The following is a 25,671-nucleotide window of genomic DNA, read 5'->3' on the forward strand; positions in this document are numbered from 1 at the left end:
AAGTTGCCTGGTCCTCTCTTGTCCTCTGAGAGGGCCTGGGCAGGAGGATAAAGAGAGCAGAACAGCATGGGCGTATTCTGGAAACTGTAGTTTGATGAGATGCTGAGAACCCATAACGCATCTTTGCAGAACTGCTTCCTAAAGATGACGGGAAAGAAAGAACGGCTGCTCAACCAGTCTGGAATGCAAGGATGGGGAGCCATCTTCCGTTAGCCCCAGCCAGCATGATGAGACTTGCAGTCCAGCAACATCTGTAGGGACACAGCAACATCTGCAGCAGGGAAACATCTGGAGCTCTCCCTGCTGCAGTGTAAATACGACTATAGTCCCTTCCGGCACTAAGGGAGATTAGTGCCCAGATGTAGAGGCTGTTGTTGTAGTAGTAAAGGTAATGGAGATAAATGTACCCACAGTCAATCAGATTTATTTGTTAGAAACCACCGGTCTTCACAAAAAGACAGAAGTACATTTTAGCACAGGTGGTCCCCAGGCACATGGGACCCCCATGTTGTACAATGAAATTCTGTCTGATCCGTTGAGCTGCTAAGGCGAACACAGAAACCTTAGATGTGGTGTATTTATCCCCATCCATCAACAAATACCAGATTTTCTCCCTGTGGTTCAAAAAGGAATCTCTGGAGAATTATTTTTTGGAGAAAATGTGTGTGAAGCCTTTAAAACATTCTAAAGTGCAATCTGAAGGCAAAGTATTGCTATTAGACAAACTAGACCTGCAACAAAAGGTTGCTGCAAGGAGTGCCCCTGTTAAGGGTTCCAGCCAGCCATGCCTTTTTCCAGGATACACCATTCCATTCCCCCTCCCACACAATTCCCTCTGTCCCCAAGAGCCAGAAGGCACTCCACACCCAATGAGCATGCCCAGGCTTCTTTGGGCTGGTTTTTGGGGGTTCTCCCCATTTAGGGGTGTGGTTTTACAATACTTCTGCAAACCTGCTGATACCTCCCTCTTGTAAATGAGTGATGCCATTTTAGCTACAAAAGAATCTACACTCTGAGAAAGAGTATGCTGATAGTGTATATGATGATGGTCAGTCAATTAATATCACTAATAAAATACTTGACATTATAAGTATATTATTATTTGTTATTATTAAGTATATTGAAGTGTAATGAACACACACACCAGCATAGGAAGAAAGCTGCAATAGGTAATCATGTGCCAGGCTACGCATTTAACATGTGTTGTTTGCCTCTAAGAATGAGAAAATCTTTCCTTCCTTCCTATCCTCTAGATGGTTAACCCTTCCTGATTCAGAAACGCAGCAAAACAACATCTGGACGTCTTTTGATTTGACACCTAACTAGAAGCACCAGCAAGAAGTCTGTTGGACACACTTTCAAGATGTTCAGAGACCTCTGACTGGCTGTCGCTGGAAACATAAAACTGGGCGGATGGATCTTGGTCTGATACAGCTTAAACAACTCTTCAAGGCTTAAAACCTAGGATGGCTAAAGGAAGCTTGTTTATGGATACAGAGAGAAAGGAATGTGTCCCTGAGCAATCCAATGTTTACGGTGTGGGAGGGGGATTTCTCAAGCGTGCCACTTCCCTCCCACCCACAGAAGATCAATCAGCAGCTGAGACCTTGAAGTTCTCTCTCCTCTCCATGCCCCCCACCCCCACTCCCAGCTAGCCTGAAAGCCAGCCAGTCTCTTTGCTTGGCTATTACTATGTGGGAGCAGGCTGGCCTTGGGAAATGGCATGGAAGTAGCAATGAAAACAGTTGCCTTTGCAGACAAATCTTGTTTATTTGCAGAAACCTATTTTTAAGGACACCTTGTTTCCCACACACTTGGACTACATTCTCCCCAGCAAACCTGTTTTTGGGCTGTGCCACTTCAGGAGTTCACACAACTGAATGCTCCTCCACCATACAAAGGGGTTTCCCTGCACACAGGAAGCTAAAGCCTCAGGGAGAAGGGTTATAGTCTACTCCTTGATATCTACTTTTCTACATGCAGGCATTATTTACTTTTTGTACAGAGTGGCAATCTGTTCAAGTCTCAAGTGATATAGCCCATCTGAGTCTGAAGTGGTATGCCCCAGATGCGGGTTTACTGCCTCAGAGACCACAACTATTCCCTAGTCTCTACAGAAGCACTGGAAGAACTAGCAAGAGAATGTCCAGGGGTGCCTTATTGTAAGGCACACTCCTTTTCTAAAAAAATTACAGAATCATAGAAGGGATCTTGCCCAACTCCCTGCTTGGGATCCACAATGCATGATGCAATTACAGCATCCCTGACAGATGGCTATTCAGTTTTTGCTTAAACTCCTGCACTGAAGGAGAAGACCGTCACATCCAGAGACAGTCTGTCTCACTATCAATTGGCTCGTACTGTTAGTAAGTATCTCCTAAAGTTTAGTCAAAATCTCCTTCCCTGCAATGTTCCCACACTTGTTCCAGCCTGGCCTCTGGAGCAACAGAGAGAAAGTCCGCTCCCTCCCTTGAATGGCAGGCTGCAGAGCATAATATTATTCCCTTTTGTTGTTTAGTAGAACAGATAGATCTTTAAAAACTGTAACAGTTGGAGGCAGTACAGTATGCCTCTGACTGCCAGTTACTGGGAATCACAAGTGGAGAGAGTGCTGTTCTGCTCAGGTCCTGCTTGCGGGCTTCCCATGGGCATCTGGTTGGCCCCTGTGAGAACAGGATGCTGGACTTGATCCTGCAGGGCTTTTCTTATGTTCTTAGATCGGATTGAGGAGGCTGTAGCTTAGTGACAGATCAAGTATACTTTGAACCCAGTTGGTCCCAGGTTTAGTCCTTGTCAGCTCCAGATATACAGACCAGGTAGCAGGTGATATGGAAGACTTCTCTCTGCCTGAGACCCTTGGAGAGCTGATGGGTGCCTGAAGTCAGAAGTAGCCAGCCAGATGTTGGTGGACTACAACCCCAATCATGACTAGTGGAGATGCCGACTGGGGCTGTTGGGAACTGGACTCCAGCAAAATCTGCAGAGCACCACACTGGCTATCCTTGATCTAGACCAGCTTTTCCTAACCAGTGTGCCTCCAGATGTTGTTGGACCACAATTACCATCTTTCCTGACCATTGGCAATGCTGGCTGAGGCTGATGGGAGTTATGGTCCAACAACATCTGGAGGCACACTGGTTGGGAAAGGCTGATCTAGACACTAGGCGGGACAAGTAGTCTGGCCTCGTCCAAGGCACCTTCCTATGTTTCTGTGACAGCTTTTTTTAAAAGAAAAAGGGATATGATTATGCCTTAGTATACCATTGGTCCATCTAGCTCAGTATTGTCTATACTGAGTGGGACCAGCTCTTCAAGCTCTCAGGTAGGACCTTGAAACGAAGAAATACCAGGAATAGAACTTAGAACTTCCTTCCTTTCTTTCTAAATCAGGTGTTCCACCATTGAGCCACAGGTGGAGATGCTTCAGGAGTTTGACCTTTGCAAAATGTCGTGACCCATTTGTCCCAGACTAAAGTGCGGATCGGAACTTAGCTATCCAACAGATTTTGCCCTTCTTTGAATATTGCAACCCAGTTCTCTTGGCACCTCAAATGTATCAAAACACACATGAAATGCTGTTGAGGTTTGCTTCAAATGGCCTCTTTATGGAATATGCATCCTGATAGGTTTGCACAAAGTTTGTGGTGAGGTTACACAACACTGGTTGTTTAGTGAGCATTCATTCTGATTTGTTTGCGGAAAGGTTATACAATGTCGGGTCCAGCAATTGCTACCCAACACTTTCCAGAGTATTTTCCCATTGCTTGCTTTACTGCAAAAAGTCTGATGGGGAGGGGAGCAGATTTGCTGAGCAAGAGCACCATATGCACTTTAATTGCACAACTGGTATTTGCCGCTATGCGACTGAATCTCACGTGCAAAAAAGCAATTGCCCAGAAGTCCCCAAAATACATATTTAAATCCATATTAAATCAATTTAAAATTGATTGATTGATTGGTTGATTAGATTTATATCCTGCACCTTTCACCAAAGGAGCCCAGGGCTGCAGATTAATGTATAAAATTGAATGGAAACCATGGGGGAAAACACCTGAAAGTAGCATGGGGGAGAAATAGATTCATCCTTCCCTAAGCTCGGTACCCTGTAAATGTATTCCAGATACGAAGTTTAGTGGCTGATCCTAACTAGATCTTAAGAGGAAATTGTATACTGCAGAGGGATGGAGGAATCTATCCATTTCAGTTCCTCCCAGTTTCTGATTTTGTCCAATCTTATTGATTGATTGATTGATTGATTGATTGTACTTATATACCGCCCCATAGCCGAAGCTCTCTGGGCGATTTACAGTAACTAAAGCTTTCGTATGCAATTTTGCCTAATACACACATTTTTTTTCCAAAGCAATTTCCCCTAATAAAATGCATTTTGTATGTTATTTTCAGCAGGGTATTTATATGCAGACATTAGCCTATACACAATACTTGGCTGGAGAAGAGCACTGCAAAATTGGTAGAAGTGCAAATTTCAAAGGATGGTTGTTTTTCAATTTGCATATAGTTTCAGGAAGAGCGAAGTGGATAGGTTCTCCTTGAAATGCAAGCTGGATCAACTTTCTCTCCTCTAACACCCAGCTCTTTCTCTGAGGAGTTCACTGTCTTCCAACCCGGTAGCTTAGAGGGCTAAACCTGTTTCTCTGCAGCAGGAGAACTGCATTGTTCACCCCCTCCCCCAGTTAATTCACTGATTATTCTCTAAAGAACAATATTTACACAAGTCTGGAGAAAAGGACTCTTCCTCTTCCCCTCCCCCCTGCCACACACACACACACTTTTGCCAGTCTGACAATTTAACAGCTGTGCGGCTCTGCACTGCTGGACAAGATGGAACTGCCAGCTCTGCAGTGACCTTCAGAATCTCATGCCCTTCAGGGTGAAACTGGCAAAAGCCAAGAGAGAGAGAGAGAAAGGTGACACCTAAGAGCAAGCTGGCCATTTCTCTTTCTTTCCCCGTTTCTATTTTATTTATTAACTGGGCAATCCTACGTAAGTCTAGTAAGAATTAAGTCCTGTTGTGTTCAGTGGGTCTTGCTCCCCAATAAGTGTGCATTTTGGTGTTTATGTGCCACCTCCCAAGGTGGTTTAGGCTGTGAGCACACTTATTTGTTTGTTTGTTTGTTTATCTATTTATTTATACCCCGCCCTTCCTCCCAGCTCAGGGCAGCAACTGCCTATAGCGAAGCGTTTCCATTGGCCACACCTTGAGGTGCAATGAGATGATCAGCCGATCAGTTGCAAAATCTCTTTGCAGTGAATAAAAACACACACACTCGAACTGATCCCACAAGGTTGTACAGCAAAAAGGGGAGGGGTTTGACTAGCATCGTGTGCCCCCATTTTCAAAAAAGAGAGGTGAGGATGCACTGGAACTGGCAGAACAGTAAGTGTGTCTCTACCCTCACAAAAGAGAATTGAAACCATGCAGCCACTTTTAAAATGCAAATAAAACAACCTAGTTACAAAAACTAAAAACAGTAGCAGCTTAAAGCCCAACTCACAACACTTTTAACAGAATGCAGGTTTAGACAAGCAAGTTTCTAAGGTTCATTTAAAAGCTAACCAAGATGGAGCCACTGAAACTTCTTCTAGGAGAGAGTTCCAAAGATATGGGGCCATCACTGAAAAGGCCCCGTCTCTAGTACAAACCAGTCTGCTGGATCTTGACAGCAAGCTATTAGACACGCACGAAAATGAAGCAGTACGTCTGCCCCAAACTTTTGCAGCTGCAAACAGTATTGAAAGTGGGATTGTGTATACTCACTCTGATCATGAGCACTAATCATTATGAATGCACAATAAAAAGGATGTCTTGAAGGGTCCCAAACCTAAGTGCATATTGTTCTCCTGGTTAGGTCTGCCTCCTCAGTTGTCCCCCTTTTGTTGATTTAAAAAAAATATAAACCCCTTTGGGCAGGGACGTGTTCTCTTAAATTTTGTAAGCTGCCATGCACATAGATAAAGCTGTATAGCTATATACAAAAACTTCTATACTAGTAGTATGCAACATGGTGCCCTCCAGATGTTTGGACCATAGTTCCCATAATTCATTACCATTAGCCATGCCAGCTGGGGTTGATGGGAGTTGTAGTTCACAACATCTGGAGGGTACCATGTCGCTTGCTGCTATGCTATGCTTGAAGTTGAGACCTCATTCATTTCTCTATGATCAGTTGAGGAGTCCTAAAAGATGGGACGTTGTTTCTGCTAGAAGAGATGTGGCTTCTCTGACAAACATCCCCCATGAACAGGGTGGCCACATAATAGAGGACAGACCTCTGTCTGAAGCTCTGTCTGGTCCAAGTCTGGTCTGAAGATAAAGAAGCCTAGGAAGGGGCCTTGAACAATTGCCCATCCACACTTAGCAGCAGCTGGATAAGCAAAGTGAGCAGGCACACAGGATACCTGGTTGCAGTCTTCTTCCCCATTATGTACTGAATTTCTATTTAAATGATAGCAATTATTTCTAAATTTGCATCTGTATATAGACATTAGCATATGCACATTTTAATGCAAAACTGTATCTAAATTTGCATCTGTACATAGATATTAGCATGTCACATTGTCACTAGAGGCCCAGATAACCTCAGTGGCTAGGAGTGCCTTTTACCAGCTTTAGCTAATAAGATAGCTGCACCATTTCTATACTGGGGTAGCCTGACCACTGTTGTCCATGCATTGGTAATCTCCAGGCTGGATTACTGTAATGTGTTCTATGTGGGGCTGCCCTTGAGGTTGGTCCGGAAGCTGCACCTAGTGTAAAATGCAGTAGTGAGACTGCTTACTGGGGCAGGATATCACCAACATGTTACCCTGTTGCTGAAATAATTGCACTGCCTGCCCATTAGGTATCAGGCTAAGTTCAAGGTGCTGGTTTTGGTTTATAAAGCCTTATTCAGCTTGAGACCAGGATACCTGAAAGATCACTTACCCCTTATATAACCAATCAATCACTGCGTTCTGCAGGTGAGGGACTCTCATCAGGAGGTCCATTCTACACAACATAGGAATTGGACCTTTAAGTGTTGTGGCACCGACACTTTGGAATTCCCTCCCCTTAAATATTAGACAGGCACCGTCTCTGTTGTCTTTTTGGCATCTATTAAAGACCTTCCTCTTTCAAGAAGCCTTTTAAGTAGAGACTTTATCCCAGTCTGTATCTGTGTTGGAATTATTTTTAGATTTATTTTATTTATTTATTTTTTAAAGAAGATTTTTAAAGATGTTTTTAGTGTTTTTCTTTGAGCTACTCCTGGGAAGAAGGGCAGGAAATAAATGTAATACACTGAATTAATTAATTAATTAATAATATGTATATTTTAATGCAAACGTCATCTAAATTTGCATCTCTGTACACAGACATGCACTTTTTAGGCAAAACTGTGACTACATTTGCATATATACATATACATTAACATATGCACATTTTTATGCAAACCGGTGACCTCTTTTGTCCTCTTTTGTGGGGGTGACACACAAGTGGTCACCCTATGCTTGTGGGCACCACCTGCGCTAAGAGGGGTCCCAAACTGTTGAATGAGAGCCAGTGTTTGTAGTGGTTTGGAAAGGGACTTTTATACACAGAAATAGCATATGATCTAAAAGAGCTCTGGGTGGGAGAATCCCTCTCTGGTCTGCTTATAAAAACTGCAGCCACCACTGGCTGAAAATTAACTTCAAGCCAGTCTGTGCAGGGTTTGGGTTTGAAATTCCAGCTGGCAAGGTAAAAACCAGAATCCATTAATCCATCCAGACGCCCACTCCCCCGAGTCACAAAGCATTCCAACGAGGCCGGCTTTGGCTCATAAATCTCCTGAACCGCCTTATAAGCACCAGCAATCAACAACCCTCCCTTTGCCTTCCCTTTTCCAACACACAAACACACACACACAGAGCCACACCACAAGATCAGAGCCGGAGGGGAAAACCTGCCATTGTCTCTCCTTTCGGCATGTGGCGTTCAGGCCAAGTTTGTTATTGCAAACCTCCCCTGGACACACCCTGGAGACTATATTTGTGAAAACCGCAGCCCAACCCACCCTGGCCTCTGACAGCGGCTCTGCTTTCAAATCTGCAGTGTTTCAAGATTTATCTTGGGGTTCGTTTTGTTCCCGCCCTGCTCCTCCTTTCAACTTTGGCTTCTCTGCTGTGAAAAACTGCATACCACAGAGATACAATAGAGTAGCCATTATTATTTTGAAAAAGGGGGGGAGGGAAGGCCTAAGTAAAGAGAAAAAGAAAAATTATATATACAAATAGGATTTGCAACAAAATGGAGTGCTCCTGTTCAGGGTTCCAGCCACACACCCATGACCTCTTCCAGGATACTCCATTCCATTCTCTCCTCCCCACACCTATGGTGCTTTGCTTCCCCTCTCCCTCCAACAGCCAGCCAGCATTCTGTGCCCACTGACAGTGGAGGGTGGTCCATTAAGGCAAATGGGGTATTGCTCCACCCAGGGCCAGGTTATCCATTAGGCTTAGTAGGCTGAAGCCTAGGGGCCTGGAGCTCTTGGGGGCCCGCGATCCACAGAACAGGAACCACGGATCTCGGGACAAGAGCTTCCAAACTGCCTGGCATCCCCCCGCTTCACTTACCTTTTTCTCCGCTGTTTTTTGCGGTTTGCCATCAATCAAGATGGCGGCCGAGGTTTCCCTAAGGGGCTGAAGCCTCTGCCGCCATATTGGTTGATGGCACGCATGCGTGCTACATGCGCGCATTACTGCCATCAACCAAGATGGCAGCAGAGGCTTCAGCCCCTTAGGGAAACCTCGGCTGCCATCTTGATTGATGGCAAACCTGTGTGCACAGTGCACACAGCCGCAAAAGAAGCAGAAAGGTAGGTGAAGCGGGGGGGATGGGATGGGACGGCAGGCGGCTCAGAATCAGCCTAGGGGCCCTCCTCACCTTAATCCGGCCCTGGATCCATCCCAACCTTAGCCTGACACCACCTGCCTGCCCTCTTGCTTGCACCCAGTTCAGGGGCAGGCACTGCCTGTCCACTTCCTCCTCCTTAGTGTTGCCCTTGTAGAGCTCAGCAAAGAGGAAGATGGAGATTAAACTAGAATCAGCTGACTCTGCCTATCACTGTCTCCGGCTTAACTTACTGTCAGTCTCGCTGTCTTCTGCCCTACCAGTTCCAATGGGCATCCACTACCACTGCCCACTGAGGATACTCAGTCTTCATTGGGTGCACATATTGGGAAAAATCAGAAATTAGGCAGTTACAATCTAGGTCTCCAGCCAGCCAGCTAACCAACTATAGTGTACACAGCTATATTTCTATTTCTCTAGGGCTGTTTTCATCCTTTGTCATCAAGTAATCAAGAAAATAAGAAGAAAAACAGCCACTATGATTATGAATATAGCAAGTGCTTTAAAAGAGTAAAGGGTAGCCATTTTTTCTGGTCACTTTAAGCTATCTCTTTATTTCACCCTTTAGCAACAAGCACCCAATCCTGCCCTACTCATTATAATAACTGCAGAATAAACAAACTCTTATTTCTTATTGCAGGCAGACAAACATGCTTCTTTATTGCTGGCTGGGTAGACAGCACAACTGAAACTGAAAAGCAGAGCAAAAGAAAGTTCAAGGGGTGGAGTCTAACTCTATCCCATAATACAAAACTCTAATATTTTACTCTTCAAGGGTCATGTTACTATACAGTTTTCCTTTTTCAGTACAAATAATTATAGGATGATTGTGATCATGAAAAATCCACTCTCAGTCAGGGAAAGTCTTGAGTGAACAGACTTTTGGGGACTCTTCCAGATGAGGCTTTTGTTAGGCTACCTTATTCTCTGAATTTTTCAGAGGGTCCTATTGATAAATTGCTCCTGTTCTTAAAACAAGTTGTCATAAATGGAGGCTATCATTATCTGTCATGTCACAAATTTAAAATCGGGGGGGGGAGCACACCTCTAGGAGGCAGTGCCCCCATTTGCCCTCCCTCCCTGCTACAGGCCTGATTTGGGGGCTGGCAAGTAGCAGCCTTGGTGAGCTACAAGGGAGTAGCTCTTGCTTTTGTGGGTGGCTGATGGTGCTTCACTGTCTACGCACCAGCTTTTCCTCCTTTCCTCTGAAGCCTGTGGCTTAACTCAGCCTTCTGCAACTTGATGCCCTCCAGATGTTTTGGACTCCAGCTGTAATCAGCCCCATCTAGTGATGCCATCCGTTGGCCAGTGCCACTCCAAAAGTATTCCATCCACCTAACAAGCAGTATCGATTAAAGCTCCTTCTTTGTCCACTATCCACTGCTTTTATTATTTTATTGCCGGAAGCCTCAGGAGGGGAGAGTGTTCTTGCACTCGGGTCCTGCTTGCGGGCTTCCCCCAGGCACCTGGTTGGCCACTGTGAGAACAGGATGCTGGACTAGATGGGCCACTGGCCTGATCCAGCAGGCTCTTCTTATGTTCTTATGTTTATTGGTCCAATCCTTTTCCTCTCAAAAAATATCAGTATAATATAGATATTTTGAAAGAAACTATCGATATTTTGAAAGATAACTATCGATATTTTGAAAAAAACTATCAATATAAAACTTATCAATATTTTGAAAGGAATTACAGTAATACCTCAGTTAACAAATCCTCCAGGAAAGAAGCTCCTTTTAACAAAGTCTTTTTTGGGTGCGGGGAGGAGCACACTTTGATATAGAATGTGGCTCCTTGTTATCCAGATTGCGGCTGCTGTGTGCAGCTCTCTCACTCATGGCTGGAATGGCGCTCCTTGCCAGGTGGTGCAGGCGCCTCCACAATCAACGTAATTTCAGGTGCCTTAGAAGACACATCTGCTCAAGCGTAGGGGAGGATGTCAGAGAGAGACCAAGTACAGGGTAGTGGTGGTGGCTGCCCCTTGCCTGCCTGCTCAAGTGTACAGCAAGGGGAACTGTGGTCAAAGCTTTAGATTGCTATAACAAGATGCTACACAATAAAAGAAAAAGGCAAGGCAGGCATCTCTGGATGCATTTTGGAAGAAGCCTTCAAGTGGTCTGTTGGTAAGCTTACCTGACCTGGTTGTTTCATTTCAGACATTCAGTTTGCTGAAATAAGTTGAACTACTCTTCTTTTTTTGTGGTGTGGGAACCTATGCCTATTCCTTCCATGTTATTCCTACCTTTGGTACCAAAGTTTATGTTAAAGAAGTAATGTCCAGGAACACATGTACTTCATTAACTGAGGTATTACTGTATCAATATTTTGAAAGGGAAGTGGCTTTGTGTCGTCGTCCTCTTCTACTATTATAGGCTATTATAGGCTTGACTTGCTTCCTTTCTGCTTGGAGCTTGGATTATTCAAGTGGATGGGGTGGCAGAGAGAGAGAGAGAGAGAAAGATGTACTGCTATGCTGTGCTGTGCTGTGCTGTGCTGTGCTGTGTGTGTAAACTCAACAAAAAAACAATATACTCGAGGGAATATTAGAGGGGGGGAATTTAGTGTCATAGGAAAGCCGCTGAAGGTCAGAGCAAAAAGGATCACTCCGCAATGATAGAGAATATGCAGACAATTGAAAAATCTGATGCTAAATTCAAATTCAACTGAATTCTCACCCATTCCTAGCTCCAGCCAACATGACCAATGATCAAGGATGATGGTCCAATATCTGGAGGCCAACACAATGGGAAGGCTGGCTTAAACCTGGAGTCCTGATGCCTACATGTGAACAATGACATTTGCTCACATTTTTGTCAAGACACATGCTCTAAGCGAGAGATAAATGAATGACTGAACACACCCATTTGTCACTCACTATTTCTGACTATTCCTGTCCTTCCTTCCCTCTCTTCATTTTGTTGACTTCCTATTTTAATAGCTTTGCAGACACCAGCCCTTTTTCTTTATGTTACCGCAAACTGCCATGGACATTAATGGGACCATAAGAATAGCAAGGATAAGAGTAAGCAAGTTAGCAGGAACCACTGTGGTGCCCCCATATGTTATGGACTACAACTCCCATCAGCCCTAGCCAGGATGGCCAATGGTCAGGGATGATGGGAGTTGTAGTCTGGCAACATCGGGAGGTCACCACGTTGGCTACCATTGCAGTAAGTAGAGAAACGTCTGACTTCACAACTAAGGCATCATCATCATCGTGATTTGTATAACACTGTGAAGTATTTAAAGCACTTCACATGCATTATCTAGCTGTAATCCTTACAACAACGTGTTAGTTAACTTGGTATGTTTCTAGACCTCATGATTGAGGAGAACACTTTGGAAATGTCTAATGAAGTCTTAGAAACCAAGTAGGACACAACAAGGCTCCATGCAGTCAAAGCTTAAAGAGCAGGGCTGGAAAAAAAATAGTTTACCCTTCCTGGGGTCAACACCACATTTCTAGGAACCATCATCAATATTTCAGGTGCATGGGCAACTAGGAGCCTGGGATTTTCTGTCCTTGATAATGGCCTCGTAATTGAGCTTCAAATGACCTTACAAAGAGTCAACATGTATTGGAAGGGGAGGGCTGTTCCCTCCCCCCCAGCAGTCAGCATCTGGCGATTTCCATTCTATCCCTTTATGCAGGAAATGAGTAAAACAACAACTGCTTGACCCTCCAGCAGAAACATGCAATTTTTGGACTTAATTGCACACTTCCATGTAATAGCATGATCATAACAAGCAGGTTTGATTTGCTCAAATTTCTGTCCAAGGCCCTCCCTCTTCCATATTTAAACATCCTGGCCTCCTCTTTGCCCATAATTTTAACTCTCTGATCAGATGGGTGCTGACAGCTGTTGAGTTCTGGGACCATTCCTTACCGAGGGGGCAGCAATTAAATACAAATCAGTGGAAATTATTTCCTGAGATTTTTCTTTTTTCTTCCATCCAGTGGCTACTGCTCCAAGAGCTCCACTGCAACAGAATATATTTTGTGTACCGAGGCAATGACATCAATCAGCTGATGCTGTCTCGGGCTCCAAGCCCTCCCACACTGCATCCGCCAGACGTGCTTGCCAGTTCTACACAGCTTCCAGAAGAGCCTCAAGCTCTCCTGAACTAACATGGGATGCACGTTTCGCTTTTGCACCCCAAAATATTTATTTTTAAGAGTACAAAGTGCCTGCACTCGGAGGTGCCTTCTAAGACCACATGAAGCTGCCTCATACTCAAACAGATGATCATTGGCTCACCTAGCTTAGTATTGTCTACTCTGATGGGAATCAGGTCTCCAGGGTTTCAGGCTCTTTCCCCAGCCCTACCTGGAGATGTCGGGATTTGAACCCAGACCTTCTGCATGCAAAGCAGATTCTCTGCCACTGAGCTACGGCCTCCCTGCCATCTCATGTTTCTCAGTAAATACATTTTCAGGGCATACCTCCTCTTGCAAAGTCACACTGCCGTTTCTCTGCACTGCGAGTAGGAATGTGTTAGAATTCTGTCCAATTTGGATTTGGTACCGAATTTTCCATAAATCCGCTTATTCTCAATCGCTGGGGATTTTAATGTAGTGAATTTCCACGGCTATTTTTGAAAATGTACTTTAAGAAAACCAACACACCGCCCCTAAAACATTTGTAAGAATGATCATTTATCAATACTTCCTTTAAAAACATCAATATTAATATCGATATTTTTTCTGAGCGGAAAAAAAAGGATCAGCAAAAGCAGTAGTTAGTGGATACAGAACAAACTGGAATCGATGTCAGCCTGTGTGGTTGACGGAATGCTTGCAGACCAGCACTGGCCAATGAATCCCTTCCCTAATTGGGAGTAGTTGACTACTTGAATCATATCCGAGCAAACAGAGCTTCAGAATTACCACTCCCAGAATATTTTGATGTTGATGACCAGGGAAAGGAGCAGGTGGATGCCTCAGGGAATTGCCCGTCATACAGGGGCTTCTGGTTACTTGCTTCTACCTTCGGCCCATTCTTTATTTATGTATACAAAGAACACACAGTTAGAATTAAACAATTCTGAGCCCAGGAATTTGTTCTGAGCTCCAGAACTGGAGGGAACTCACAGTTCTTCCCCACCCCAAAACCCACTCTTGGTACCCCTCCTTGCTTCTTCATTTAAGCAGTATAATTGTAGGGGGCAATTTGTTGGTATTGTTAAACAATTGTGTGTGGGGGGGTCAGAAATCCTTGCTGATCTCCTTAAACTCACCTAGAGATCTACCAGTGGGTCCCAATCTACCTTCTGCTCACCCCTGCTAAAGCGTACACCTGAAGGCTGAGGGAACGTACCAATGAAAGGCCTGTATTTCGTCACATGGAGCATCTGTGGTGGAGATAAACCTTCAGGGTAGAGTCCACAGCCATACAGGCCCAGGCTGGCCAAGCACATAGCAAGATAAGGGACGTACTCCATGGTAGAGTATCTGCCTTGCATGCAGAAGGTCACATGTTCAAACCCTGGCATCTGCTGGTAGAATTGGAAGACAGTCCCTACCTGAAATCCTGGAGAGCTGCTGACAGTCAGTGTAGACAATACTGAGCTAGATGGACCAAGCATCTGACTCAGTATAAGGAAGCTTCCTCTGTTCCTAAGGGTATGAGCTAAAGTACCTCCTTGATTCAAGTGTGGAGATCAGGAGGTCTGAAACTGCTTAGGGAAAAAGCAAACAAACAGAAATGGAGCTAAAGGGACAGTTTTAAAAATAGAGTGGTTTTTTCTTCTATCTAGGAGAGGGGAAGAGGACTCTAGTCTTTTTCCAGAATGGTGGATACAGTAATTGTATCTTGCAAGAGCCACCTACAAAAGCCACCATCTTGGCTTTTATAAGCTGTTAGGTTCCCTTCTTCCTCTGACTCTCTCATCCAAAGGAGGGAAGGAAAAACAATCTCCAACAATGACAATGCTCCCTGTGTCTTCTCTGCTGAGTCACTCCCCTTCGCCACAAACCACTTTAGGGCGGTCCGCAGCTGCGATTAGAAATGCTGTGTCAGCAAATAGGAAAGCTATTTAAGAAAACAACTGCGTATGTGGCCGAGAAAGCAAGATCACAGTGGGTCACATCACATCTGAGAGAAGGAGTTGCTCCTTTGGCAAAAGCACAATGGGCAGATTAGTCTCCTGTTTGCTGAGTTTTTAGCCCGAAATAATTTATGTATGTGTTTTTCAGCCTTTGCAGGGGTGGGGGGGATGTATGCATAAGTTTGGGCCCATATATCATCATGCATCATCATCAAATTTATTACCCGCCCTTCACCAGTAGGTCTCTGAGTAGGTGACAACAATATTGTTTAAAACAAATTACACTCACAACTAGAGAGGATCCCCAAATACACCTCTCTAGTGCCAAAAGCTGGGGTACATTGATAGTATACAGTGGGTTGATAGTGTTAGAACTGCTTGAAAAATTACTCTTGGCATTTTGTGAAGATTTTCAGTAGTGTTTAAAAGAACCTTAATCGGAGGTTCTCTGAACTCTTGTTGCTGGGGATCATGTTCCAGTTGTTAGTGGGCTCTCCACCACTGGAAGTATTTAAGAGGCATCTGGACAGCCACCTGTCCGGGTATGCTTTAATTTGGATTCCTACATTGAGCAGGGGGTTGGACTCGATGGCCTTATAGGCTTCATCCAACTCTACTATTCTATGACCCTATGTGTAGAAGAGAGCTATTGTCCTCATGTCCACCTCATCAGCTTCCAATCAGCAGGTTGGTCACTGTAGGAAAACCAGACCCAGAGCTTGGAAAAGTTACTTTTCTGAACTACAAGTCCCATCAGCCATGCTGGCTGGGGCTGATGGGAGTTGTAGTTCAAAAAAGTAACTTTTCCAAGCTCTGCACAGACCCGACAGAAAACTAGACTAGATAGGCCTTTGGTCTGATCCAGCAAGGCTCTGCATATGTTCTCATGTTAAATTCCCCCTTTCAGTTAGATTTTCAACATGCAAAAATATTTGCTCGCTCCCTTACACTGCCCTTGCTCTCAGCCACCCTCAGTAATGTCATCAGGTACCTGATAGATTGCTATGACAGGGGCAGAGAAACCTTTTCAGCCAGAGGGCCACACTCCCTCATGGGAAACATTCCAGGGGCCACACACTAGTGGTGGGAGGGGCCAGAGGCAAAAGTAGATGGAGCCACAGGTGTGGCTCTTACCTTTCCAGAGTAAAACTCGGAGGTTTCTACTCTGAGTGTGGGGTGTGAACGTATACTCTCTCACACACACACATCTCCCCAACCTCCATCCAGACAAGCAAGAGGCATTATCATAGGTGAGGGACACATTCCAGCCAGGCAAAGCCTCTTGAGTAGGACACGGAGCAGGGCTGTTGAGAGGCATAGCCTGCAGATAGGGGGTATGGTCTGGGGGGAGTCCCAAGGGCCAGACACAGACCCCTGGAGGGCCTGATCCCAACCCTGCTCTATGAGAGTCCTAACAAGGTGAGGTTTGTTGGCATTTGTACCCCCATGTTTCGAAAGAGCTCAAGGAGGCACATGTGGGAGTCCTGGGCAGTCTCCCATTGTCGGGACTGGGCTGCAGGAGGCAGTCTGGGGTGAGCCAGAACTAGGAGCTAGGGGAACCAATCAGATTCTGGAGAATAAGCCTGAAACAGGGCAAACCAGGAGGCTGGGCTCAGACGCTGCTGACATGATGGAGGTGTATAAAATTATGCATGCCGTGGAGACAGTAGACAAGAGGAACGTTTTTCTGGACACCCAACAACGCTGACTGTCGGAAGATTTGGAAGGAGTTCTCTGCAGAAGCTCTGCCAGCTTGGGAGACCACCTGCCCCTGCCTCTTCTGGGACTTTGGAAGCCTATACCTGTGTTGAAGGGGACGAGTCCACACCTCTGCTTACAAAGACTGTGCCTCTGCTGAGACCTTGTCTGGTAAGGAGTTCTCTGCAGACGCTCTGCCAGCCTGGGAGACCACCTGCCCTGCCTCTTCTGTGACTTTGGAAGCCTACACACTTACTATTAAACTTTGGAGTCCACAGCTCTGCTTACAAAGAGACTGTGCTGCTACAAAACAAGCCTCCACTCTGAATAATGAAGTCTTGTAGGAGATATAGTAAATGGTTTTCTTTAGGGGCTTGGGGTGTTAATGGTTACTTCTTTGTTTTTAAAGATTGTTTTATTATGTTCATAATGTTGACAAGTTGTTTTTGCTTATTATATTTGTTATGTCACTGTTTTATTATTTTTTGTTATTAGGAAATTGTTTTTGCAATTGTTTTTGAGATGCATTTTTGTTCACCTTGCTGTAAGCCGCCTTGAGCACAATTTTATGTGGAAAGGCGGCATACAAATAAAATGATGATGATGATGAAGATTCAGGACAGACAAAAGAAGGGACTTCACACAGCACATAGTTAAACTACGGAATTTGCTCCCACAGGATGCAGTGATGACCATCGACTTGGATGGCTTTAAAAGATTAGACAAATTCATGGAAAATAAGGCTACCAACACCTACTAGCCATGATCACTATGTTCTCCTTCCACGGTTGGAGGCAGCAAGCTTTTGAATACCAGGTGCCGGGAACCGCAGGAGGGAAGAGTGCTCTTATTCATTCATTCATTCATTCATTCATTCATTCATTCATTCATTCATTCATTCATTCAATTTATATGTCACCCTTCCTCCCAGAAAGAGCCCAGGGCACCAAACACTCTAAGGAAATCTTTAAAATAGGCTTTAAAATATATTAAAATAAAACATCTTGCGCTCAGATCCTGCTTGTGGGCTTCCCATTAGGGCATCTAGTTGGCCACTGTGAGAACAGGATGCTGGACTAGATGGGCCGCTGGCCTGATCCAGCAGGGCTCTCCTTATGTTTTTCTGTTAAGCTATGTAGGAGTCAGGAATGAAGAACAAGTCAGAACGAGCCCACAGAGGCAAGGAACAAGAAACCGGACCTAAAGAGTGCAGGAACGTATCAGAACTCAGGAGGATCTTATTGCTCAAGCAAGGCTCAACTGTAACCGGAAACCCTCTTATGCTCCTTCCTGTCTAGGAGGCTCCAATGGCCAGCCTGGGAGGGCGGAGCCAGTCCAGAACTTGAAGGTACTTCACTGAGAAGGTGCCAGTTTAGTGGATAAGCACATGGGGGAGCTCCTGAAATTCAACCAGAAACTGGCCAGATTGAGGCCTGCCTAACTTCAGCAGAATTGCTATATCATGTGTTCTCAGACCATGCCAGCTGAATCCCTTGAGATTACTCATGTGACTAACTTAGTAAAGGGTAGGAGCAAACGGAAGAAATGATGGCTAGGAAGCAGCAGTCAGCGGAAACAATGGTGCCAAACTGCACTTTTTTAAAAAAGAAAGAGGGGGTGAAAATTCACACAATTGAAGTATGGGGGGGTGGTTGGAAGAAAATTCAACTCTGCTGAGGTATCCAGTTTCAACTTGAATATTTGGCACAGTCCTAAATAGTGGCCACACAAACGGGTTTTATTACAGCCCCTTTAATACTTCTTCAGTTCTGGTTTGCAGCTTCAGGATAATCAATCAATGTGGCATCACATTTCTAAGGTTCCTGTGCCTTAGAAAATGGAAATTTCAGCAAGCAGCCACAGCTGCATTGTTGGCCACTTCAATGGAACTGAAAGGCTGGCCTTGTTTTTCTTTATTATCTAAGGCAATAATCAGACAATCCTCCCCCCCCCTCGCTCCAATTCAATCATACAGAGCAGGGACAGGAAACCGTATTCCCGTTAAAACCCAAATTCGCTTAGGAGTAAACTCTCGGGGGCCACATGCCAGTGGTGAACAGGGCCAAAGCCAGCGGGGGGTGGGGTCAGCCCCTCATAACAGCATAAGGAGAGCCTGCTGGATCAGGCCAGTGGCCCATCTAGTCCAGCATCCTGTTCTCACAGTGGCCAACTAGATGCCCTAATGGGAAGCCCACAAGCAGGACCTGAGTGCAACACCACTCTCCCCATTTGTGATTCCCAGCAACCAGCATTCAGAGGCAAAGTGTCTCTGATCACAGAGGCAGAACATAGCCATTGTGGCTAGTAGCCTTTGATAATCCTCCATGGATTTGTCTAATCCTCTTCTAAAGCCATCCCAGTTGGTGGCCACCCCTGGCTCTTGTGGGAGCAAATTCCAAAGTATATCTATGTGCTGCGTGAAGAAGTCCTTCCTTCTGTCTGTCCTGAATCTTCCAACATTCAGCTTCAGTGGATGTTATGAGAGGAGAGAAACTTCTCTCTGTCCACTTTCTCCACACCTTGCATCATTTTGTACACCTCTTTCACGTCTCATCTTACTTGCCTTTTCTCCAAACTAATAAGCCCCAAATGCTGTAACCTTTCCTCATATGGGAGTTGCTCCATCCCCTTGATCATTTTGGTTGTCCTTTCCAGAACCCTTCTCTCTCTTTCCCTGTCACCCTCATCTCCCTCTGTCTCTTCCTCCCTGCCCAGAGGGCTGCTGAAGGATGGACAGACTGTTCTTGCCAGAGGTTGCTTGCAGTGGACTTTGGAAATTGGAGGTCACCCACCCCTGGCACAGAGAAGGGAGAGAGATCACTTGTCCTCCATGCTCACTCAGGATGCTGACCACACTTCTGATGGCTCCACATAGGCACTGAATATTCAAATACTGTCTATGCACGAAGGCCATACTAAGAGTATAAGAAGAGTCCTGCTGGATCTGGCTAAAGGCCCATCTAGTCCAGCCCACAAGCAGAACTTGAGCACACCACTCTCCCCACTAGTAACTCCTAGGAACTGGTATTCAGAGGCCTACTTCCTCCAACGATAGAGGTAGAACACCGTTCGTGGCTACTGAAATGAAATGGACTGCCTTCAACTCGGTGGAGGCAGAACACCATTTGTGGCTAGTAGCCACTGATAACGTCCGTTGAGTGGGTGTGGGATGGGATCATTTTTAAATATATATATATAAGTTGGCAGACATCACTACAACTTCTGGGAATGAATTCCATAGTTTAACTATGCCCTTTATGAAGGAATCTGCTTCTGTGTTGGAATTGCTTTTTAATATGTTTTTAAACTTTTTTTAAAAAAACCTTCAGAGCTTTTAAAAAATGTTTTTAAAGTTTTGTTTTAATGTATTTTAATGTCTGTTTTTATGAAGTTTTAAAGTGCTTTTAGTGCTTTTGTTTGCTGACTGCTGGGAGGAAGGGCAGGATATAAATCAAATAATAAACAAACAAATAAAACTTCCTTTTTTCTGTCCTGGATCTCCCAGCATTCAGCTTAACTGGATGGACCCAAAGGAGGCCCTACTCAGTGGTGAGTAGGGAATATGAGGGAGGGAGAAAGGTTTGGAAGGTGGTGGATTCTTCTTCATTAGAAGTTTTTACAATGAGACTGGATGGCCACCCATCAGGGCTGTTGTGCTCATGTCCTGCTTTCGGGCTTCCCACAGTCATCTGGTTGGCCACTGTGAGAACAGGATGCCGCTCTATATGGATGAGCTTTTGGCCTGATCCAGCAGGGCTCTTCTTACGAACTTATGACTGATGTACTTCATTTCCTGCATTGGCAGGGAGTAGGACTAGGGCCCCATCGGCACTATGCATTTAAATCAGTATCATACCACTTTAAATAGTCATGGCATCCCCCAAAGAAATCTGGGATCTGTAGTTTGTTAAGGGTCCTTGGAATTGTTAAGAGACCCCTATTCTTCTCACACAGCTATAATTCTCTGACCAGTTTAACAATCAACCCCCTTTTTCTAGGCAACTCTGGGAACTGTAGCTCTGGGAGGGTAATGGGGTCTCCTAATGACCAGGGCTGGTTCTAAAAGGCGGCCAGGTGGGGCACTGGCCTGATGGCCCTTGGAGCTACGGGGACCCCTCAGCCACCCCTCTGCTCCCCTTCCGTGATCCGTGCCCCCCCCACACCTACCTGTCTGCTGTTTTTACCATTGCCCTTAACGAAGATGGCGACCGCAGTTTCCCTAAGGTACTGAAGCCCCTGCCGCCATCTTAGTTGATGGCAGAGATGCGCGTGTGATGTTCCTATATATTAGTGTATATATGGTAAGTGCTGGTTGTTTAGAGTATACATAGTAAGTAGTGAAAGAGGAGGGGGAGTGAATGGGCAATAGAATGCTTGATGATTGGCTGAATGTTTAAAATGGCTGACAGTATAAATGAAAGGATGACAGGTAAATCTGGGTGAATGTGAGGTGGTAAATTGTGGAATCTGGGGGGGAGAAGAGAAAGAGTGGATTGTTTGGTGGGGTTTGAGAGAGTTGTTTGCCAGGAGAGAGTGAAGAAGGAGGGAGGTGGAGTTCGGATTAGTATTGAGTAAAACCATATGCTTATGTGCCTTAAGAAGAAATCTTGTTAATCTTGTTAGCTTTGTTATCTGTAATAAATACTTAATTTGGTTTACCAAAGGCCTGATCCTTGGCTGGGGTTTCACAGACCAGAAGGGAGGGTAAGGTAATGACCAAGGCTGAAGGGGAACTGTAACAAATGGTGGCAACGGTGAAGAGAATAACAATACCAGTATTCAGAGTCTCTGGGAATACTAGTATTGGGACGTTACTGGTGGTTGCCTAGCAGGGGGATCTGTTGAGATCTGTGCTAGAGCGGGGAGAGAAATCATAAGAGAGAGCGGTCCGGACTGGTGGAGTCCCTGGTGGTGCCTAGAGACAGGCAGTAACCACGAGCAGGTAGGAACCTGACAGGGAGAGCCAGGGAAGGATGCCTCACAGCGCACTCATAGCACGCACATGTGCCATCAACAAAGATGGCGGTGGAGGTGTCATCCCCTTAGGGAAACCGCGACCACCATCTTCGTTAAGGGCAATGGTAAAAGACAGCAGACAGGTAGGTGGGGGCTGCGTGTGCACACGCACGCACACACATGCCACGGCCCAGGGAAGCTGATGCCTAAGGGCCCCGGCATTCCTGGAGCCAGCCCTGCTTAACATTCAGTACCCTTACCAAACTACACTTTCCAAGATTCTTTGGGAGAAGTCGACTTTTTAAAGTGGTATAATAGTGCTTTAAACGTATAGTGCAGATGGGGCCCAAGTGACCTTTGAGGTCCCTTCCAGCTCTTATGATTCTATGACCGTGCTCGCTATGGAAGTGTCATCACCACAGCTTAAGAGGTGATGTGAAATCTGCTGCTGGAACAGGTGCCGAAAGCCCCACGCCCATTCCACACAAAAGTCACATCATACCTTCACTGCTTCCCGGATGCCAACAATAAGGCCTATGGGATGGGTGAAGCTACCAACTCCCAACCTCTCCCTTTGTCTTGCTGTGTCAAACAGCACCAACTAACAACAACAAAGATGGTTCCCTTTTCCAAGCTGATTTGTGCAAGACAGTAACAAGAGCATTAAGATCCATACAATGAGATTCCGCTAATCCGTCAAACTACAAACGTCGTACTGAAAAAGATTTCCTGCTGAAGCTTAAATTGCTCCTTCTTGCATTTGTGTCACGGTCCATATTGCTTCATAGCTAATTGGGACTCTTAGCTTTGCTTCCCACATCTGCGAATGGCTTGTCACCTGACTTAGGGCAAACAACTTGTTTGGTGCCTCAGTTTCCTCCTATGTAAATTGGCAGAGGCAGCGTTGATCTGCACAAGGACAAAGCAAAACAGAACAAACATTTCGTAGTGCTGTATGACAAACGGCACACCCCTTCTTAAGAGAAGCTGCAGCACTGGCTCCACTATCGTTTTATTTGTGCTTGAGCTTGGTTTTAAAAAACCAAAAACAAAGGAGAAACATGGGACAAGAGAAAGAGTGGAGGGAAAACCGACAGAGAAAGAAAGAATGAGAAAGGGAGAGGAGACAGGAAAAAGATTTAGATTGGGGCTCAACAAAGGCTAAAAAGAGGCGTAACACCACACTAGGATTGCTAGCACGGTCCAAGGCTCTATCTGCACTATACATTTGAAGCAGTATCATACCACTTTAAACAGTCATGGATTCCCCCAAACAATCCTGGGGACTGTAGGTTGTTAAGGGTACTGAGAGTAGCTAGGACACTCTATTCCTGTCATGGAGCTACAATTCCCAGAGTTCTCTGGAAAGAGAGATTGATTGTTAAGGTAAAGGTGTCCCCGCACTTATAGTGTGAGTCGTTTCCGACTCTTAGGGTGACGTCTTGCGACGTTTACTAGGCAGACCATATATATGGGGTGGGATTGCCAGTTCCGTCCCCAGCCTTTCTTTACCCCTCAGCATATGCCGGGTACTCATTTTACCAACCACGGATGGATGGAAGGCTGAGTGGACCTCGACCCCTTTTACTGGAGATTCGACTTCCTCCTTTCGTTGGAATCGAACTCCGGCCGTGAGCAGAGCTTCGGCTGCGTTCTTTCCATGAGGTATAGAGGCATCGCATGAACACCCTCTGCCCAATAAATGCCTTGTGAAAATGCAAGGGGATCATTACCAAGCTCAAGGGGCTTCTATAATTGGAGGGCTGGGTCCTCCCCCCTCCGCCTTTGGTTCCCTTTCATTATGCCACACACACCACCCCCTATTTTAAGAGTGGCTCTCAGTCCTCTGCAGTCTAAGACGAAGATGTGCTTTAATTATGAGCAACATTCAGCACAAAGAGACAGAGGGCTAGCAGTCTGATCAATGATGCTGGGCATGCAAATAAATATGAATAGGGGAGCAGTCTAAACTCGCATTCTGCCATGATGAGTAAGGATCTGGCTGATCTCAAGTGGTGTACAAAGCCCTATACAGCTTGGGACTGGGATACCTGAAAAACTGTCTGATCCTTTATATCACTGCGCTCTGCAGGTGAGGGCCTCCTGCAGATACCATCTTATCAGGAGGTCCGTTCTGCACAACATAGGAAACGGACCTTGAGTGTGGCAGCACCTACCCTGTGGAACTCCCTACCCTTAAATATTACACAGGTGCCATCTCTGTTATCTTTTCAGCGCCTGTTGAAGTCCTTCCTCTTTCAACAAGCCTTTTAAGTAGAGCCCTTATCGCAGTCTGTGTCTGTGTTAGAATTACTTTTTAATATGTTTTTAAACTTTTTTTAAAAAAATAATGCTTTTTAACCTTTTCTTTTTTAAGATGTCTTCGAAGCTTTTTTTAAAAACGTTTTTAAAGTTTTGTTTTAATGCATTTTAAAGTGCCTTCGTCTGCTGCCCTGGGCTCCTGCTGAGAGGAAGGGTGGGATGTAAATAAATAAATAAACAAATCTCTGGCTCAGCCAGCTGATCTCTCCCACTCAGTCGGGGCTATGCCAGCATAAGTCCCCAATCTTGGCTCTGCCAGGGCTCAGCCAGTTCATCTGAAGCAAGCACAAGTCCCCACAAAGGGGCATTCCAGGGGCGTGGTGAGGGGGGGACCTATGGTGGCTTAGCTCAATCATGTGACTTGGCAACCTGGCAGAACTTACACCTGCAAATAGGATGGTGTAAGTCAAGCTCTATTTTAAAGTCTTTTCCCTCTGACAAGCTTGGGCCAGCTCAGCCAACAGTAATAATAATAATAATAAAATTTTATTTTTAATCCGCCTATCTGGCCGAATGGACGGCCACTCTAGGCGGCGTACATAGATTAAAATAAGATACAACATATAAATACAGTTCCAACATCAGTCTTCAAATAATCAACCCACCCACATCTGTACGTTATAAACTAAAATTACCTAGGAATCCTGTATGCCCGCTGAAACAGCCACGTTTTTAATCCTTGGCGAAAACCTACCAGGGAGGGGGCATGGCGAAGATCACATGGGAGAGAGGGGCATGGCGAAGATCACATGGGAGAGAGTTCCAGAGGGTGGGGGCCACAATCGAGAATGCCCTCTCCTTGCTCCTGCATGGGGTTTGGCATAGTTTGTGCCAGCTTGATTTAAGAAGGGTAAATTGCTTCCCCTAGTTAGGATCACCCCTTTAGTGTGGCTACACGGAAAGCAAACTTTGGTACAACACTTCAGGGTCTGTGTGTCTAGTCCAATGCACCAGAAGAAATCCTAAACTAAGGATGTTTGTGTGTTGTTTCTGTTGAAGGCCACTCCTCCATTGTGCTTTATTAGTGAACAGCTCTAAGGTTATACGGACATTTTGCATGCAACGAAATCACATATCATATTGTTGCAACTGCCCGTTATCCCAGGTAGCGGAAGGCAGATGTCATGTGGTCCGTATCCTTCACAGGCAAGAGGACCAGAGTGTCATGGTGTCTTGGTAATAATCTGCTTACTTCATTTACAAGTGTACAAGCTGAGCAGGCATCACAGAGGCACAGAAGCAAGCGCACAGGCTAGCAGATTCACATAAATATTGGCTGAATCCTCCAGAGTCAAAATTAACTCAACAAATGGGTGCAATAGCTTTAGAACAAAAGTCAAAGGAGGAGTGCATCATTATTCACTGTTTTGAACCAGGCTGTGGAAAACCTAGAGAGGTTTTCTATCTATTTGGTCCAATAGAAAACATGGCTGTAGTTACATCTGGTAACCAACTGTTAATCTGGGCATTTGAGGGCTGAACGATATGGTTCTTAGTAACCTTAAAATTACTAACTGTGAGCATATGTGGCTGTTTTTACATGTTTTTAGATATTCTTAATGCCTTTAAATGTTTTTAGAGGTATGTAATTTCTTTTAAAGGTTTTAAATATATCTTTATTTTACTTTGTAACTGTATTGTTTTATCACTTTGGTGTTTGCTGCCCTGGGCTCCTTTGGGAGGAGGGGAGGGATAGAAATTTAGTAAATAAATAATACATACATATTGCAGCCAGATTCCAAACAGACTGTCCAGGA

At 45.1% G+C, this 25,671-nt stretch overlaps 1 protein-coding gene across 8 annotated transcripts in view; it reads right to left on the reverse strand.

The window, feature by feature from the left end:
* The window catches only part of ZBTB7C (zinc finger and BTB domain containing 7C), a 310,311-nt gene that overhangs the window by 25,875 nt on the left and 258,765 nt on the right, over positions 1 to 25,671 (reverse strand). For 2 of the 8 annotated variants that reach the window (XM_061614191.1, XM_061614171.1), the window contains exons 1-2: positions 14,209 to 14,310; positions 9,124 to 9,197 (exon numbers count right to left, since the gene is read on the reverse strand). The exons of the other annotated variants lie outside the window; for them this stretch is intronic. The gene's annotated coding sequence lies outside the window, so the exon portion shown is untranslated. Of the gene's footprint in view, positions 1 to 9,123; positions 9,198 to 14,208; positions 14,311 to 25,671 lie in introns of those variants that run through there. 8 annotated transcript variants of the gene reach the window in all.

This window comes from Rhineura floridana, chromosome 1 (assembly GCF_030035675.1).
Source record: "Rhineura floridana isolate rRhiFlo1 chromosome 1, rRhiFlo1.hap2, whole genome shotgun sequence".
NCBI lineage: Eukaryota > Metazoa > Chordata > Lepidosauria > Squamata > Rhineuridae > Rhineura > Rhineura floridana.